At 55.3% G+C, this 16,765-nt stretch overlaps 1 protein-coding gene across 5 annotated transcripts in view; it reads right to left on the bottom strand.

The window, feature by feature from the left end:
- The window catches only part of CASZ1 (castor zinc finger 1), a 150,580-nt gene that overhangs the window by 109,529 nt on the left and 24,286 nt on the right, over positions 1 to 16,765 (bottom strand). For 4 of the 5 annotated variants that reach the window (XM_066270456.1, XM_066270457.1, XM_066270458.1 and 1 more), the window contains exon 2: positions 7,762 to 7,913. The gene's annotated coding sequence lies outside the window, so the exon portion shown is untranslated. Of the gene's footprint in view, positions 1 to 7,761; positions 7,914 to 8,350; positions 8,370 to 16,765 lie in introns of those variants that run through there. The other variant, XM_066270460.1, reaches the window with a different exon arrangement.

The following is a 16,765-nucleotide window of genomic DNA, read 5'->3' as shown; positions in this document are numbered from 1 at the left end:
CCCCTCCCACACAGTGGGCCTTCCCCACAGGCCTTTCCTGGGCTCAGAGCAATTGTTTTTAGCAGATGACCACCTAACCCAAATGACCCCAGGAACTTCAGACCCTCCCTTCAGGAGAGGTCCCAGACTATTCCTAGACATCAGCCTCACCTGGGGAAGGTGGTCCTGGGACTTGTTCCCCAGCCCAAGGGTCACTGACCCTTCAGAGGAGACTTGGACTTGACTCATCCAAGGGCCAGCTGGGCCTAAATATAGGTTGGAGACCCTGGCAAGTGGCTGGCTTCTGTTCCATCGTCCTGTCCCTGTCCCGTGCCAGTGGAAGTGAAGTCACAGTGCCCCAGCCTCGTCCTGCTTGCCGAGTCCCCAAGCATCTCCTCCAGGGTGCTGCCTCCTCCCAAGGGACCTCCAGGCTATTTTCGGGAGGGGGCCCACAGCCTCTGGCCTTCCTTGCTCGAGGTTGTCAGAAAATGCAAGACAACTGGTGAACTTTGAATTTCAGGTAAACCGCAAATACTATTTCAGTGTAAGTCTGTCCAAATACTTCATGGGACATACTTACACTAAAATATTTTTTGTGGTTTATCTGAAATTCTGATTTTACTGTGTGTCTTCCATTTTTATTTACTAACTCTAGCAACCCCGGCCCGGTCCTCTGCAGGGAACACCGGGCGAGTGGGGAGGGTTTCGGTTGGGTGAGCAGAACCATGAGGGGCCGCAGGGGAGGGTGCAGGGTCCTGTCCATCTCGGAACAGCAGTCTCTTTACAAGAGGGTCTGGTCATAACTGTCACCCTGCCTGCCCTCTCCCTTCACTGGTCACTTCCACACTGTCCAGTGCCATGGCTCTCACCTGTGGGGGTCCCCTCTGCCTGCACCCTCCAAAGTCACCTCCATGTCCCCAAGGAGTGCAGGGCTCATTTTGCTGGGGCTTGGTGGAGCTCAGCTCAGCTGCTAATCCCCTGGGTGGCTCCTGTCAGATTATTAATTAGCTAAGCGGATCGGTCCTGGAACAACATGCGCGTGGACTTCAGATAAAGCAGACCAGGGAAGCCGGGCGGGGGGCTGCTTAAAGTGACAAGACCCTGTTTCTGAACTGCTCCCTGAGGTGGGACCAGGGGAGCAGGCCCAGGCCGGGGCAGGGCGATTTCCAACGGACCCTGTAGCGCTCCCCTTGCCAGCTCAAGGGCACATGGGCGAGGGAGGTGGGTGCAGAGGGGCCTAGATTTGGGCACAAACGGGACCCGTCCAAGGAGGAGTCAGCGACAGTTGCGTCTTGCTTTTTAATAAAGAGTTTGTGCTTAATCAGATCATGTCACTCAGAACTCTTCAGAAAGCCCCTTATTTCACTCAGGGTAAAAGCTTGAGTTCCCACAATGGCTCCGAGGCTGCCAGGGTCTGGGGGGCCCCCCAATGGGACCCCCTTGACCTCTGCAGCATCTCCCCCACTCACTTCTCCCTATCTATGCTGTTCTCCAACATGCCAGGGGGCTCCTGCTTCTGGGAGCTCCCACTGGCTGTTCCGGTGACGGGAACACTCTTCTCCCTGATATCAATTAGGGTGGCTTGCTCCCTCTTACCTCCTTCTGTTCTTACCCAAATGTCACCATCTCAGGGCTGACTTCCCCGGATGTCACACCCAACATGATAAGCCATCCGCCCACCTCCCCCTGCCATCCACACTCCCCTTTTCCCTTCTCCACACCGGCTCCCGTTTCCTCCTGGACACACATCGCTGTCTCACACGTCCGTGACGTCTTTATCCCGTCTCTCATCGGCCTCCCTCCACCTGAATGCAAACGGCACAAGGACAGGAGTCCTCGCCTGGTCTGTTCACACTGCTACGACCAGTTCCAGTTCCCAGTGCCTCTCAATAATGCTCGATGAATGAATGAAAACAAAAAATGAATGACCAGAGGGTCAGAGGTCCGGATGTGGACCACTATCACCTCTTCTGGCTCTGAGCCCCGTGTGTGTCTGGGCCCCAGCCTGACCCAGAGGGCTCCCCAAGAACCTGTCTCCTTCCCCCTAACCCTATAGAGCCCACCCTTCCCCAATTCTGCCCCCAAATTAGGTGCTACTCACACTCCAGTCCTACCTAGCATGTCCCCAAAGACGTAGTTCCGGGTCAGGCCTCTCCTGAGGGATGTCCTGGGGTACCTATCTCTGTGCCACCCAGACCCACCCCTACGGGAGGAGACTGCTGCCTTCTCTGCCCAGCAGCAGCAGCGTGAGGCCGAGGGTGGTGTGCGGCGGGAACCCCAGGGAGCAGAGGGAGCGCCTGGGACTCCCTGCTGCCGGGGCCAGGCTCCGCTGCCAGCAAACTCTGGGGCCTGCGTTGTTTTGACTTGAGTCGGTGAAGCTGAAATATTGAGTCACAACGGCCCTAAACTTCATTACCAGCTCTTAACACAGATTACTAAAGGAAAAAAAAAAAGTTGCTTTTAATTGCTTTTCCTGATTAGCATTTCCGGAGAAGAAACTAGTGATTAATTACATCTTCCCTCCTCTCACCCACCCTGGTCACAGGGGTCCCAAGCTCAGGTGACCGGACGAAGGCTCAGGGTCAGAAAAGGCTCCTGTTCCTGAAGTCCTGAGACACCAAACCAGGGAGAAAGCCTGGGTGGCGAGGGACACGCCCAGGACTGGGGGCCCTGGTGGGTAGCCATCAAGGGTCCTGATGAAGGAGCAGCTGCAAGGTTCCCCCCACCGACAGCCTCGTGCCTCTGTGTGGCATCCTCTGGGCTGACACCAGGACCAGGTAGTCAATACCTGGGTAGATTCTAGAACAGGGGTTGGGAACCTATGGCTCGCAAGCCAGATGTGGCTCTTTTGATGGCTGCATCTGGCTCGCAGACAAATCTTTAATAAAAAAAATAATGTTAAAAATATAAAACATTCTCATGTATTACAATCCATTCATTTCCTACCTCTCATGTTCATGGTTGCCGGTGGCTGGAGCCAATCACAGCTGTCCTCCGGATAACACCAAATTTTTATTGGATAATGCCTAATGTACACGGGTCGTTGTATGGCTCTCACGGAATTATAGTTTAAAATATGTGGTGTTCATGGCTCTCTCAGCCAAAAAGGTTCCCAACCCCTGTTCTAGAAAGTTGGGAGAAGACCGAGTAGGAATAGCCTAATTATCCACAAGAGAAGATGACACACGTGCAGCCACCAGGGCTCCACCCCTGTGTAAAATCTCTCCCATGCCAGCAAGTCCCCCCTGTGTAAGCGGGGCACACACGCCTCTCCCCAGACGTCAATCCTCCCAGAGCCACGGGCCGCTGTCCTCTTTCGGGAAACCAAGTCACCAAATAAAAAGTGGATCCTGGGTAACTGCAGGCAGAGCAGATGCTGCTGGCCTTCCCAACTCCCATCCCTTTGGGTCTGTGCCTGGTGGACCCCAGGCGCTTCCCGATGATGCTAAGGAGGAAGGCACGAGGGAGAACTGAGGAAGGACACCCCCCGCCCAGGGCCCAGGGCGGGGGTGTCGGTAACATCAGGCAGAAGTCTCACAGGATAGAAATCAGGAGGATCAGTAATTCTCCCCAAACCATCTCCCCATCATGTCTCCACCCTAAAGGGGCTGCGACCTTGGGGTCCGCTTTATTCCAAAAACAGCATTGCCTCGGGGCCGGGGTGGGGGGGTTGCAGCAGAGGACTTGGGTCCCCGTTCCCCTCAGCCAGCACCTCCCTCTCCCGATCCCGTCCCTCTGCACCCCCACCCCGGCCGTGTGCTCCAGAGTGGCCAGCCCCACATCCGATCAAAGCCCTGGAGGGTGGAGTTAGACTGTCCAGTCCAGTTATGAGTGAAAGCCGCGGATCTAGTGCAGGCCACGGAGGCAGCACGCAGAAGAGCTTCCCGCGCATGCACAGACACACGCGCCTGCCCACCCGGACACACCCGCCCCCAGGGCTCAGCCCACTGTTCTGATGCCAGCAGACACACCCAAGAAGACAGGCTGACACCCTCCTTGGAGCCAGACAGAGACACCAGCTGCACATTGAGGACCTCCCCGTTACCCCCTGCAAGACATTGCTAGCCTGCTCCCTCCTGTCCCTCCCCCGGGAGGTCAGGCCTCCCAGAGCTTCCCTAGAGGACCGACCTGGCCCATATGGCTGGGAATATGTTGCCAGTGTAGGTGGATACTCACTGGGGCCCCTGCAGCTGGCTGGGACGGCTTCATGCTCACTCCAGCCAGACCTCTGGTTTGCTGTTTGGCTTATACGGCACTTGCTGGGGGAGGGTTGGGTTGGGGATCACTTTGTTGTTACAGCATCGTTCTTGGAATTGCCTGCTCTGTCCTGGCCCAAACAGGTGACCCCAGGACCTAGGACCATGGAGCCCCATATCAGACACCCTGGAGAATGGGACAGTGGCCCAGGTCATTTCTGATGGGGTACCTATGACAATTCACACCACGCACTGTGCAAAGACTTTCCATGTGGGAAGACTGCTAGGATCCCTTGTCCACGAGCTGAGGTTGGAGGCTGAGCTGGCCCCTTGGAGATGAGGTCTTAGACAAACCCAGTGCTCGGGTCTGTGTGTCCAGGCGCAGGGGAGAAGACACACAGGAGCTCAGCCCCTGAGACACAGATCGCATCTAAAGCCACAATGAGAGGAACTATCCAGTATAGATGAGCCTCTAGGCCCAGCCTCAGACCCTGCACAGAACACGTAGAGCAAAGGCACAAAACAGGCTTTGGTGCAGTCTCAGGGACAAAGGACAGCGAGCTTGGAAATCCCTGCTGAAAACAGTGTTGGAGAAAGCAGGCCTCTGGCCTTCCCTCCACATGGCGCTGACAGAGAGATGCCTAACCCACTCAAACAAGCTTTCTTAGCAACCAGGATGGTGCGTCTTCCCCTAGTCCACATGATGTTAACCTCTGAAAACCATGAGTCCTTTCTGGCACTGTTGGGCACGAGAGAGAGGAGAAAAATGAGGGTCACTCGCCTGGGATGCTGGAGTCACCCAGGGGTCTTTTCCGTCCATCCTGTTGGCTCTCCCTCTGAATACACGGACCCCGCCCGCTGCTCTCCACGTCCACCTTCCCACGTCAGGCTCTCCAGTGGCTGCAGCAGCCTTCCCTCTGGCCTCCTGTTCCCTCCCTCCCCTTGCCAACCTCCAATCCACCCATCTTTTCAAAACAAACATCAAATCACTCTACCGTCCTGTTCAAGAGCCCTCCAAGCAGCTTTCTGTGTCACCCAAAGAATAAAATCCCAAATTTCCCTGGCATGCCTAAGCCGCGTGCACCGCAGCCCCCAGCCTGCCCACCACCCGGGCACCAGGACCTTCTTTCCACTCACAGTAGTACTGAGCTCACTCCACCTCGGGACTCCAGACAAGCTGCTCTCTCTGAGTGGAACAGTCTTCCACCCACCCCTTTAGGTGGGATGCCCGCTTCCTATCCTTTGATTTCAGCTGTCACCTCTTCTAAGAGACCTCCTCTGATGGCCCTGTCACCTCCCGCACCGTCACACCCCATGGCCATTCTGCACTAACGGCTTCCTTGTTCTCTTGTGGGTTAGTTTGCCGTCTGCTTACCCAACCAGAACTCCACGAGAGCCTGGGCCGTCTTGTTCACTCTATCCCCAGTGAGCTGCAGACCCCAGGCCCTCCGTAACGGAAGGATAAATACAAACAAATCTTCTGTGGCATAGCCAGAAACGGGAAGAACCTGAACTAGACAGGATTAGGCCTGTGGACCAGGCAGAAGCACAGACTCAGCCCCTCGCCCGCACTTCTGTGTCATACAGCAAGACACCTCTGAGGCCATGGGGCCCTCCTGCCACAGGGGACCCCGTACCGGGGAAGGGCTGGGTGAGTGAGGATGGGCTTGGTCATGACAGTCCCATTCACATTCAGAGCCCTCTCAGTTCCCAAGCTTCATTGGGAAGCCCAAGCCCGCTGGTGCGAGGATGCTGGGGTCCCAGAGGACTCAGGAGCCTGTATCTGGTGCCAGGTGCAAATCCCAGCTTGCATGGTCCCTGGGAGGCAGCACTGAGTGGAAACTTCAGAAAGGAAAAAACGAATGGGCATGTTTTGCCAAGGGAACAAAGAAAACAAAAGGCCTGCCATTGAGAACACCACAGGCAGACGCTCTCCCTCGACGGGGTGGCCACAGGCACACTGGCAATGTGCTCACATCCAGGGCACAAGCGGGGAGCCCACCCAGAGGTTTGAAGGCATGGGCCTGCCGTCCCAGGACCTGTGCTCATCGAGGAAGCAGTCTGGCAAGAAGAGCCCAGGAAGGCAGAGACGGGTAGGCGCTGGTGCCGAAACCCAGCAAGATGGCAACATGCATCCTCACAGTCCCCCTAGCCCTTCCCAACCAGGAACAGCGGCGGCACAGCCTCAGTGAGGACAGACCAATCCCTGGAATGCGGCTGCACGCTGGAAGCCAGGACGAAGAGTCTCAGCCACATGGTTACGTGGTTGCTCCGCCACGGGCCACCAAAGGCCACAGTGACATCCGATTTGCAAGTCCCTGGGCTGTATCAGAGACTTCTGTGACCGAGGTGGCACGGCCTGAAATGAAGCTGGCCTACAACTTTGGGAACATCTCAAACCCCAGTGGGCACCAAGGCATCATCTCTGCAAGGGCTTCTTCCCGGCAAGTTCAAAGTCCAGAGGTGTGGAGCCAGGCCACAGAGGATGGGGCCGGACACACCTGCCTGCCGTGCCCGTGGGGAACAGGAGCACAATGAGGTGACCTGGCTCTGCCGACTCCCGTCTGGCACACACCAGGGCAGTGGCGCTCAGCCGTGGGCTCCCAGCCATCCCCTAGGCCCTCAGTCCCACCCCTACCCCAAGGCCTTGCCCATCAACACGCAACCCCTCTAGGCTGGTTCCCTCAGGATCTTTTTCCTTTTTTAAAAGATTTTATTTTAGAGAGGAGGAAGAGAGAGAGAGAGAGAGAGAGAGAGAGAGAGAGAGAAGGGAGGGAGGAGCAGGAAGCATCAACTCTCATATGTGCATTGACCGGGCAAGCCCAGGGTTTCGAACCGGCAATCTCAGCATTCCACATGGACGCTCTATCCACTGCGCCACCACAGGCCAGGCTCCCTCAGGATGTTAAGAGAACGCTGAATAATGACCAACACGTGATATGTCACCTGCCATGTTTTAAATCCTCACCCTAAAAACCACATTTAAATCCTGCAGGTAAGTATCTGACAGTACCAGCCCCTTGGATTACGCATTCCTGGCATACATGACCTTCCTAAGGCAAAGGATAATTTCTGAGCCTGGATCTAAGGACACCTGTGGCTTCTCCTCTAAGGCGGGTCCTGCCTGGGCCAGAGGCCCACCCGAGCTCAGAGAGAAGCAGCAGCCATTGGACATGCAGAGAGGCTGGACCGACTGCTCTCAGAGATGACATGGAGAAATGACCTGGTGCTCAGCTCCAGGAGTGGTGTCCGCTGAAGCCCAGGCCTCCCCTGGAAAACCTGTATGCTGCTGGCCCCATTCAATGCCGTACATTGGTCGCACTGTCAGGGCTCTTAAAGGTCACTTCTTCCAAGCTCTTTATTTTACAGATGGGGACCCGAGATCCAGAGGGAAGAAAGCCATGAGTAGACGGCCCAGCCAGGGCTGGTAGGCAGGTGTCCCAGGCTCTTTCCTCAACCTTACATTTTCTCCTTTTCACCTACGGTGCCTGACCTACCGCCATCCACGTGAGAGCCCACTGGGAGAGGCCTACCACGGCCCATCCCCATATTTCCCAGTGACGTCCTGGGGATCAGGAGCAACTACCTTTGCATCCCAAGGGGCCGGGGTCTGAAGTCCATTCCAAAGCACACCACTGGAGCTGTAGGACCCCTTCTGCAGGAGGGGACAGCTGAGGCAGCTGGAAGGGCAGATGGGCTGGAGAGGGTCTTTGCCTTCAGTCAGCGAGGTCTGTTTGTCTACCAAAATAAGAATGGAAAATGGATTGTTAGGCTACAGCTGAGACCCACAAATCCATCCCAGGGGGAGGAAGGGCGCAGGCCGGAACGGTTCCAACATCTCACTCAGTAACCAGCCAGCAAAATAAGAGATTCTCAGACTTGCCTGCCAGTCAGCGGATGGCACTGCTGTGCTGAGTGCCATGCCTGACCCTACAGCCAATGCACCCTTTGCACAATTACTGGCCAATTGCTACAGAGTTGTCACACCTAACCAAAAAAAAAAAAAAAAAAAAATCAAACACGTAGAAACAATAATAGACCAGTCAGGAGTCAACTCAGGTAGCAACAAAGTGATCACACCCAAGGCTCGGCCCAGGGGTGAAAGGTCAGCCTGGCAGTGGAGCAAGCCAACACTGGAAACCAGATCGGACCCAGAGCCATGCAACCGAACCAACCCTTGGGCTCCCCAGCCTCCGGCTCCCCCAGACTTTCCCTCAGCTAGCTCCCAGCTGCTCCCATGACCTCCTGCTGGCCTTATGGGAATCTCTAAAAATGGAATCAACAGGTGTCTCTGCAGCTACTCAGAATGGCGGGTTTGGTTTTTCCTCTTCTCCTCCCCACCCCTCTCTTCGGGTACTGGGCGGTTTCACCTCATAGAAGAGAGGAGACGGTGTGTGCACACACCCAGAAAGCGGGCTGCCGAGGGTCATTTGTTATAGGTGTTGGGGAAAAAAGAAAAAAAGTGACCAAAGAAAGTTGGTGCCCTGCTACTGGCAACCTTTGTATCAATTTAAGCAAATATTGTGGTGTTTCCATGGTGATTCCTGTTTTGAATATCCACTACACTCACTTTTTAAAGGGCTTTTCCTGTTTGTGTTTCAACTTCAAACCTGTAAATATTTTCAGCCCTTTGAGAAAAATTAGTCCATATGTGTGCAAATACATGAACACTCTAACCACCTGGGTGCCCAACCTCCCAGGCCTGGCAATCCAGCCTCCTAGATGTGTCGAGTGGGGTGCAGGAGCCCCTGGGGCCCTCTGACCACTGTCACACCCACCCTGCCTGTGGGGCTGACAGCAGGGAGGAAGGTGGCTGAAGTTCCGGCCCTTCCCTCCCCCCCGCCCCGCCCCCACCCCCTTGGCTGGGGAATTGCAGCATCCACAGCGCCTATGTGTTCCTGAAGCGTGTGAGTGGGCTCAGCCCTGACTCCACAGTGTGGCATGGTGTGGGCAGCTGCCCAGCAGGTTCTCCACCTTGGCCCAGCCCTTGGATCCCCCAGGGGCCTCCCTGAGGTACACGAACCCCTCCTCTCCTGCTTCCCAAGGTTGGGTCACCAGCGGAAGGGGAGCTGGTGCTTTGAAGGCCGGCACTTCCAGCATTGGCTCTACCCCACCTCTGCTCTGGGGCCATGCCACCGAGACCAGCTCCCTGGGGGACGCCATCGGGAGGGCTGGGGACAGTGGTCTGGGGCTCGGATCAGGCTGGCTCCCACCCCACCCTTCAGCCGCACACAGGGTTAACAGCGGGCTTCCTGGTTTCCATGGATTCCCGCCAGGCCCCTAATGTGAGTTTCGTGTGATTTGGGGGAAGTGGATTTCCTTTGTTTTCCAGTTTGGGAATATTTTTTTCTTTAAAAAAGAGGAAAAAACACTTTAATGGGAACTTCAGGGCCACTGGGAGACTCATTCCTCCAGGCTCTGACACTCCCTTGCTTGTTGGTCCAGATTCCCCAAAGTCCTGGGCAGCCCACCCACCAACCAAATACCTCTCAGCTAGAGGAAGGGGTGTTTCAGACCACCTATAGCTCTCTACCCATTGGGATGACCCCTGCCCCGCCTGCCAGCCAGCACCTTACCCAGGTGGCTGACACTCGGCCCTCCCAGGCATACACATTTCCCCAGAGAGAGGGTCCAGAGAAACACTCCCACCTCCCTGACCCATGGCAAGGAGCTGGCGAGACCTGAGTCCGACCACACATGAATGGTGAACACTAATGACACCAGGGTCTTAGGTCCCCAAGCTCAGAAGCGAGTTCCAGTCACAGGGGAAGGGTGTTCGGGCCCTGGCCAGGCCCTGGCCTGGCCTTTTTCAGCTGAGGGAGAGACATGCCCAGGACAGCCGGAGCAACTGAATAAAGGGTGTGGCCAGGCCACCTCCGCCTCCTCCTCCTCCTCCTCCTCTCCTCTTCAGTGTTCCCCATTCCTGCCATCCTCCAGCCCTGCCAGGGTGCGGCCTCGCTCAGGGACTGTCCCCAACCAAGTGCCCTGACCCATTTACCAAACCAGGGCACAGGCCCCGGGGCCTTCCACGGATGGGCCCTCCCACGGTATAGGCCCCGGGGCCATGGCAGGAGCAGGAGTCCCGGCCAGGACGTGCAGAGCCCAGAGGACGGAGCTCTCTGGCCAGCAGCTCCGGGTGAAGTTGTGAGAGCCACGTGCAGTTATAGAAATAACACTGGGCCAAGAATCAAAAGCCATGGCTCCGAGTTCCAGGTCTGCCACCTCAAATGGCCGTGGGCTCTTGGACGAGCCATCCCTTCTCCCTAGGACCCAGTTTCCTCACGGGTCAGAGGGCGACAGTGCCTGCCACCCTCCGTCCGACCTAGCAGCTGGGTGGGGGACCAACCCGGGCTGTGAGGCGTTAACAGTGCTCCAGAAATGTTCCTCCCTGTGCTTCTGAGTCTCTTCAAGGTCACCTTCCAGCACCAACCCCAAGCAGGCCCTGATGCCCCTCTACTCTGCAACTCACGCGTCCTTCGCTGTGGCACTGAAATCCACACCAGGCTCAAGTCATTTGTTCACGAGCCTGTCTCTGCCTCTGGATTTTCAGCTCCTCGGGGGCAGAGACCGGGTCCTCATTATTTGGGCGTCCCCAGCATTCAGCACAACAGCGGGCCCACCATGGGCAGCGGGAGCGTGTGCAGGGCCGCACTAGACCCCGATGTCCTGTCGGAGCCAGACGGGCCCAAGCAGCGGAGTGCTTCCCTGGTGACGTTCACGCTCCACTCTGCTCAGTTCCCATAAGCCCCGGCCTGCATCTAGGTCTCTCCCCATTCCTTCATTAGCACCAGGAACTAATGACTTTCAGGTTCAAAGGGGCTGCTTGGTTACTTGATCCTCCTCCAACTGATGCCCATAAGAACTGACCAAGTGCCTACTATGTGCCAGGGAGCAAGCTGGGAGCGGAGGGCATACTCGGAGGGGTGGTCAGCCGGTAGGCTTGAGTGAAAGCTAAGTGTGCTAACTAACTGTAGCCTCCGATCCGCCCAGCACCATGCTAAGTGATCCCACGGAAACTTTACAATACAACACGCAGGGGGTAGGATTGTGCCCCTGTAGACAGATTAGGAAGGGCAGGCACAGAGATACAAAGTAACTTGTTGAAGGTCACAGCCCGAAAGTGTTGCAGGGCTGATGGGCTCCAAGGCCCAACTCACACAGAAGTTCCTCTCTGTCCCCAGCCAGGGTCTCAGCACCCACACAGAGCTAATGCCACTTCCCTCCTGAATCTCAGGTCTGCCCTCCAAACGAGTCCCCATCAGATCCCAGAGCCACAAGACAGCACTCGAAGTCACAACTGGTGTGTGTGTGGGGGGGGGGGCACGGGAGGCAAAGGCTATGCTGGGGGCTCCCTTCTGGCTAGGCTCCAAGTGCTGGAAGGCGAGTCCTCTGGGGACACACCTGGTGAGCAGGAGAACCCTGAAACCTACTGGTAAGTGGGGTATCAGCGGTGGGCATGGCCTCCTGGACAGCGAAGGGGCTGAGCTGTCCTTCACCACCTGTCCTCTGACTCAAGGGGGACAAGAAGGCCACCCAGGAGAGTGTCACTCTAAGTGAGGAGGTTCAGCGGGGATGGGACAACTTCCATTTTTTCTCTCCAGCTAAGCATGGGGACCTCCTACCGCAGTGTGCACCTGCCTCAGAAACACGATTGGGAACAGGGCCGCAGGAGCCCGGCTTTCACCTGGGTGAGTGTGTGTGTTTTTTTTGGGGGGAGGGCACCCATCACCTCCCCAGAGGAGAGAAGACACTGGGAGGTGGTGGGAAAAGACCCACACGGAGAGGACGAAGGGCTGGAAGAGCAGGCCGGGGGTGGGGAGAGGACAGAGCCCTAATGAGCAGATTTCATAAACCACCCGGAGTGAAAACAAAAACACAGACGTGCACATTGCCCAACTCCAGGCCTGTATGGAAAAGGAAAAAAAAAAAAAAAACAATAAAAAAATCCACATCTTAATACAAAAATCCTACATGATGTGCTGTGGCACGAAAGTGTTTTTCACTGCATTTTTCATCAGTGACCTCACACAGCCTCCGACGGGTACGCCCAGCGCGGTAGGTATTTGATGGCAGGTACACAAACAGAGCAAACACACACACAATTAACCAAAACAAGGGCAGCAAATATGCAAATGGGTCCACACTGGCATCTCCTGGCTTCAGGTGCCCTCTGGAGATGGCTGGGGTGGCTCTGCGCCCGGGCCCCTTTAGATTTCTGAGGAAGGGATAAATGCAGCAAGAACACAGCTCCGACGGAAGGAAGGGAATTCAGAACTCCACAAGCAGAACTCCGGGCCAGCTGGTTAGGTGGCCTTTCTGTCCGCATAAGGGGCTGTCCTGCTGCCAGCCCCGGGGACACAGAGGGGGACCCACACCCCCAGAGGCTCTCCTGTGTGTCACTCACCCCACAGTTATTATCTGTCTCCCTTTTGTTCCACCCCTCCCCCTTTTTAATTGTTGGATGCGTTTACAGAGCCCTGTGCCAAAAACAATCAACTCCAGGGAACAGAGTTATACAAAAAAGGGCGTGTCGCTAGAGGGAGACGGGTATCCATGGAAACCACCACCTTTTCACAGCAGCCTAGGTGAAGCCAGGGTGAGGGGGTGGGGAGATAAGCTCCACCCAGAGCAGGGCCCCAGGGCCCCAGAAAACGACGGGGTCGCTGAACCCGAGGTAGCCACATACGATGGTGTGGAGGGGTCAGAAGTGGGGTCGGCCTGAGACCCGCACGAGGGCAGGGCTATTACCCGCACACGAGCACACACCAGGCACAAGCATACAGGCAACCCACCAGTCACTGGGACAGCAGAACCTAGTGGGTGGGTTAGTGTACAAGCTTCGGAGCCAGACTGCCAGGTATGAATCCTGGCTCTGTCATTTACACGCTGTGTGACCCTGGGCTGACTTCAACCTCTCTGTGCCTCAGTTTTCCCATCTGCAAAACGGCGATAATAATAAATCAAAAAAGGCGAAATGCAGGGAAGAGAAAAAGGTCCCCAGGCTCTGCCACAGTAGAGGAGGAATGATGTTTATTAAGCACTAAGGACTTTGGGGGGGGGCAGGGGGGTAGTACTAAGGATTTTAATACATTAATACATGTAATCACAAGGATCCAGTGAGGAAGGATGTAACCCACCCAAGGTCACACCCTCGGAAGTGATTTGAACCCAGGCCTGATACTATGCATTATAATGCTCCCCAAGGAGAGGGAGAGGGAAGGGGTGGGGAGAAAGCGAGGGACTGATGGCTTTTCAGGAGGTTCCCCTTTCTGACTTGACTTAAGATGCACAGCAAGCAGTGGGACCCACACACATTTTCCCCAAGCTTATAAAGGAAAACGGAAATCCTCCGAGCTAGTGACAGCGGATGGAAGGAACAAGAAGAGGAAAAAACTGAGGTGGCCCAGGTGGCCACATTCCTCAGGAGTTCCTGTCCCAGTCCTGACCCCAGGAACCCAGGAAACCAACGATGTCCTCTGACCCTTCCCTCTGCCCAGGGAGCATCTTCAGAATCAGGAGGTCTCTGGAGAGAAAATAGTTGAGCTTGGGGCCCACAGAGCTCCCAGCCACAGAGGCCTAAAGCCTGGGAAAGGTCCCCACTTCTGGGTCAGAACCCTGTGAATAACTCAAATGTCTGCCTCCCCAGAACCTAGGCAGTGGCCTGGAGAGGATGGGGCAGGCGTAGCAAGGAGAACCATGGCCTCTCCGCTGCAAGGCCAAGCCCAGGGAGGCCCAGGGAGGCCCAGGGAGGCCTGGGAGGCTAAGAGTTGGAATCAGAGGCTGCCTGCCCTGTGTGGTCTGGTCTTCACCCTGCTCGGAGACAGAGGCCATGCAGGCTTGGTGGCTCAGCCCTTTCTACCATCGACCACCCCGACTCATTCAGATATTTCCTCTCACTTGCTTTTTTTAAAAAAATTTAATGTTCTCTATAATTCATCCATCCCAGAAGATAATCGATAGAGCCCGTAATGAAAATTTGAGCCATATTTTATGATCCGCTGCGAGCAGAAAGGACCACATCAGCAGGTCCAGTTTCGGCTCTCCCTATCTGTCTTGCCCACTGCCCCGGGGATTACTTCCCTATCCAGTCCTGCCCACAGCCCCGCACCCAGAGCTCTGCCCTCGACTGTACAAGGTGGGTGTGGGCTGCCCAGCTAGAGAAGAGACTCGGGTCACCACACTGGCATCGCCCCTGTACCCTGGATGCCCCCTCTGCCAACCCCAGCCATGGGATGGTCACCCGACATGGCAAAGTCTTCCTGGAGCTGCACCCCCGACTTGGGACCCTAGCACCCCCGCCCTGGAATCTCACAACCGTCTTCAGTCGGGGCCCTTCTGGAAGCCTGAAGACCCTCCCAAGGGCTCTATCGGGAGGCCTGCACAGGTCATGGGAGCCAGGCCAACCCCCACCATGGCATTCACTCCCCACCAAGAAAGGCCCTGGGGACTCCTGGGATGGGCCTCAGTGGAGGGTGGGTCACTCTTGCTCAGTTTTGCCACCTTCAGCATGCGCTTCTTTCTGGCCTCCGCCCTGCGAGGTGGCAGGTGCTCATGAGCCAGGCTGAGGGACAGCCGCCTCCTGGTCCTCCAGGGCTGACTGGAGGAAAACAGAGCCCCTCCCCTTGCCCTGGCACCACTGGAAAGCCAATCAGCTCCTCCCAGGATCCCCTGCTGCAGGAGGGTGCACCAATCAGAGAGGGTCACAGCACCAGTGGCAGGAAGGGTAACCTAGGCAAGGCCCAGTCAGAGCCCAGAGGGTGCTCCAACAGCCCAGCCACAAAGACTCAAACCAATACGAAGTGCAATTCAGCCACACCATGGACTACTATGCAGCCATTAACAGACATTTACGGGAAGCCGGGAACTAATGGGAAGAAGCTCAGAATAAGCCATTGTTTAGAATGCTACCCCAAAGAACATTTTGGTGCTGTCCAGTAAGGCAGCCACTGGCCACGTGTGACTACTGAGCACTTGAAACGTGGCGGGTGTGACTGTGGAACGGAATTTTTTATTTTATTTAATTGTAGTTAATTTAAGTTTAAATAGCCACATGCGACTAAAGGCTATTTACTGTATTGAACAGCACAGGGTTAGCTGGAGAATTTCATCGATATAAAAAAAAAATTCTTAATAAAAGTTTTAAAGCCTATGATCTCAATGCAGTGAAATAATCATTATTAACTATCATAACAGAAATAGCTAATGTGTAAGTGCACTGTGTGCCAGGCTCAGTGCTCAGGATTTTACACAGAGCATCACACTGAATCCTCGCCACCCTGCGAGATCACTCTCCCTGCTTTATGGAGGGAGCCAAGATCCAGCAACTCACCCAAAGTCACACCGCTGGGAGGCAGAGCTGGGGCACGAACCCAGGTCTCTCTGTTTGCCTAACCCATACTTTTAGCAATGACAGTACATATTTTAAAATTATTTTCTTCACAGTTCTTTGTATTTTCCAATGAGTCATAAGCATAAGTTATAATCAGGGAGATTGTTTTTGTTTTTTAGTTTTTTGAGAAAGGGAGAGAGGAAGAGAGAGGGAGGGAGAGAGAAGCATCATCTAGTTTCTCCACTTAGCTTTGTGCACTGATGTCTTCTTGTATGTGCCTTGACCAGGGATTGGACTGGCAACTGTGGGCTCAAGCCGGAAACCTCTGGATTAAGGTGGCGACCCCATGCTCAAGCCGGCAACCCCATGCTCAAGTCAGTATAATCAAGTCAGTGATGCCAAGCTCAAGCTGGCGACCTCGGGTTTTGAACCGGCAACCTTGGTGTCCAGGGATGACATTCTATCCACGACACCATCACTGGTCAGGTGGGAGAAAAAAATTTTTGTGTGTGTTTTTTTTTTCAAAGACCCTAAAAAGCAGCAAATCTTTTTTCCCCAGGAGAGGAGTGTATAGAGAAGTTACTGGGGTCCCTGACCAACTGAGCCTTTGGCTTTTGTATGGGAAAGGAAAAGGCAGTGTGGTCACAGTCCCTCTGTCCCCCATCCTCCTGCCCAAATGCCCAGCACTCAGGAGGCTCCAGGGCCCCCGGAGGATGCTGGGCCTAGGATCCTCCAGCAGCTGGGCTACCAGTGGACCTAGTTTCCTTCCAGCCCCACCCTGGAGTCGGTTCCTGACAGGTTTCTCAGCAGTTTTGCAATCATCATTCAGGTCTACATCTTGAAAAAGGCAGCAGGTCATGGGTCTGTCTGCAAAAGACAACGCATACCTTTCTTATCTGGGACCACACTTTCTCACCACCTTCCAGGAGGGCCAAGGAGCTCCGGGCCAGCTGCCCAAGCCTGGAGCACGCTGTCTTGCCCTCTGTGGACATAGAGAGGCTGGATTTTTCCCAGGAGAGACAGTCATTGCCCCTGTTCACCACCCCCTCCTTGGGATTGCATCGAGATTCCTAATAAGGGAGAGGGGGAGAATTCTCTTAAAAGGTCTGAAGAAAGGAGACACCCCAGCAGGTACTGAGCCCAGCTAGCAAGAGAGTCAGAGAAGATTCCGAGTTGTTTCTGCTTTTTATCTACAGTACCAACTGGGACATTGGGGACAGGAAGCGATACCCCCACTGGGTCTAGTGTCCATTTCAGCTGC

The sequence above is a fragment of the Saccopteryx bilineata genome, chromosome 3, assembly GCF_036850765.1.
Source record: "Saccopteryx bilineata isolate mSacBil1 chromosome 3, mSacBil1_pri_phased_curated, whole genome shotgun sequence".
In the NCBI taxonomy this organism is placed as follows: domain Eukaryota; kingdom Metazoa; phylum Chordata; class Mammalia; order Chiroptera; family Emballonuridae; genus Saccopteryx; species Saccopteryx bilineata.
The sequence above is the reverse complement of the archived record's forward strand: the minus strand, read 5'-3'. Positions and strand labels throughout refer to the sequence as shown.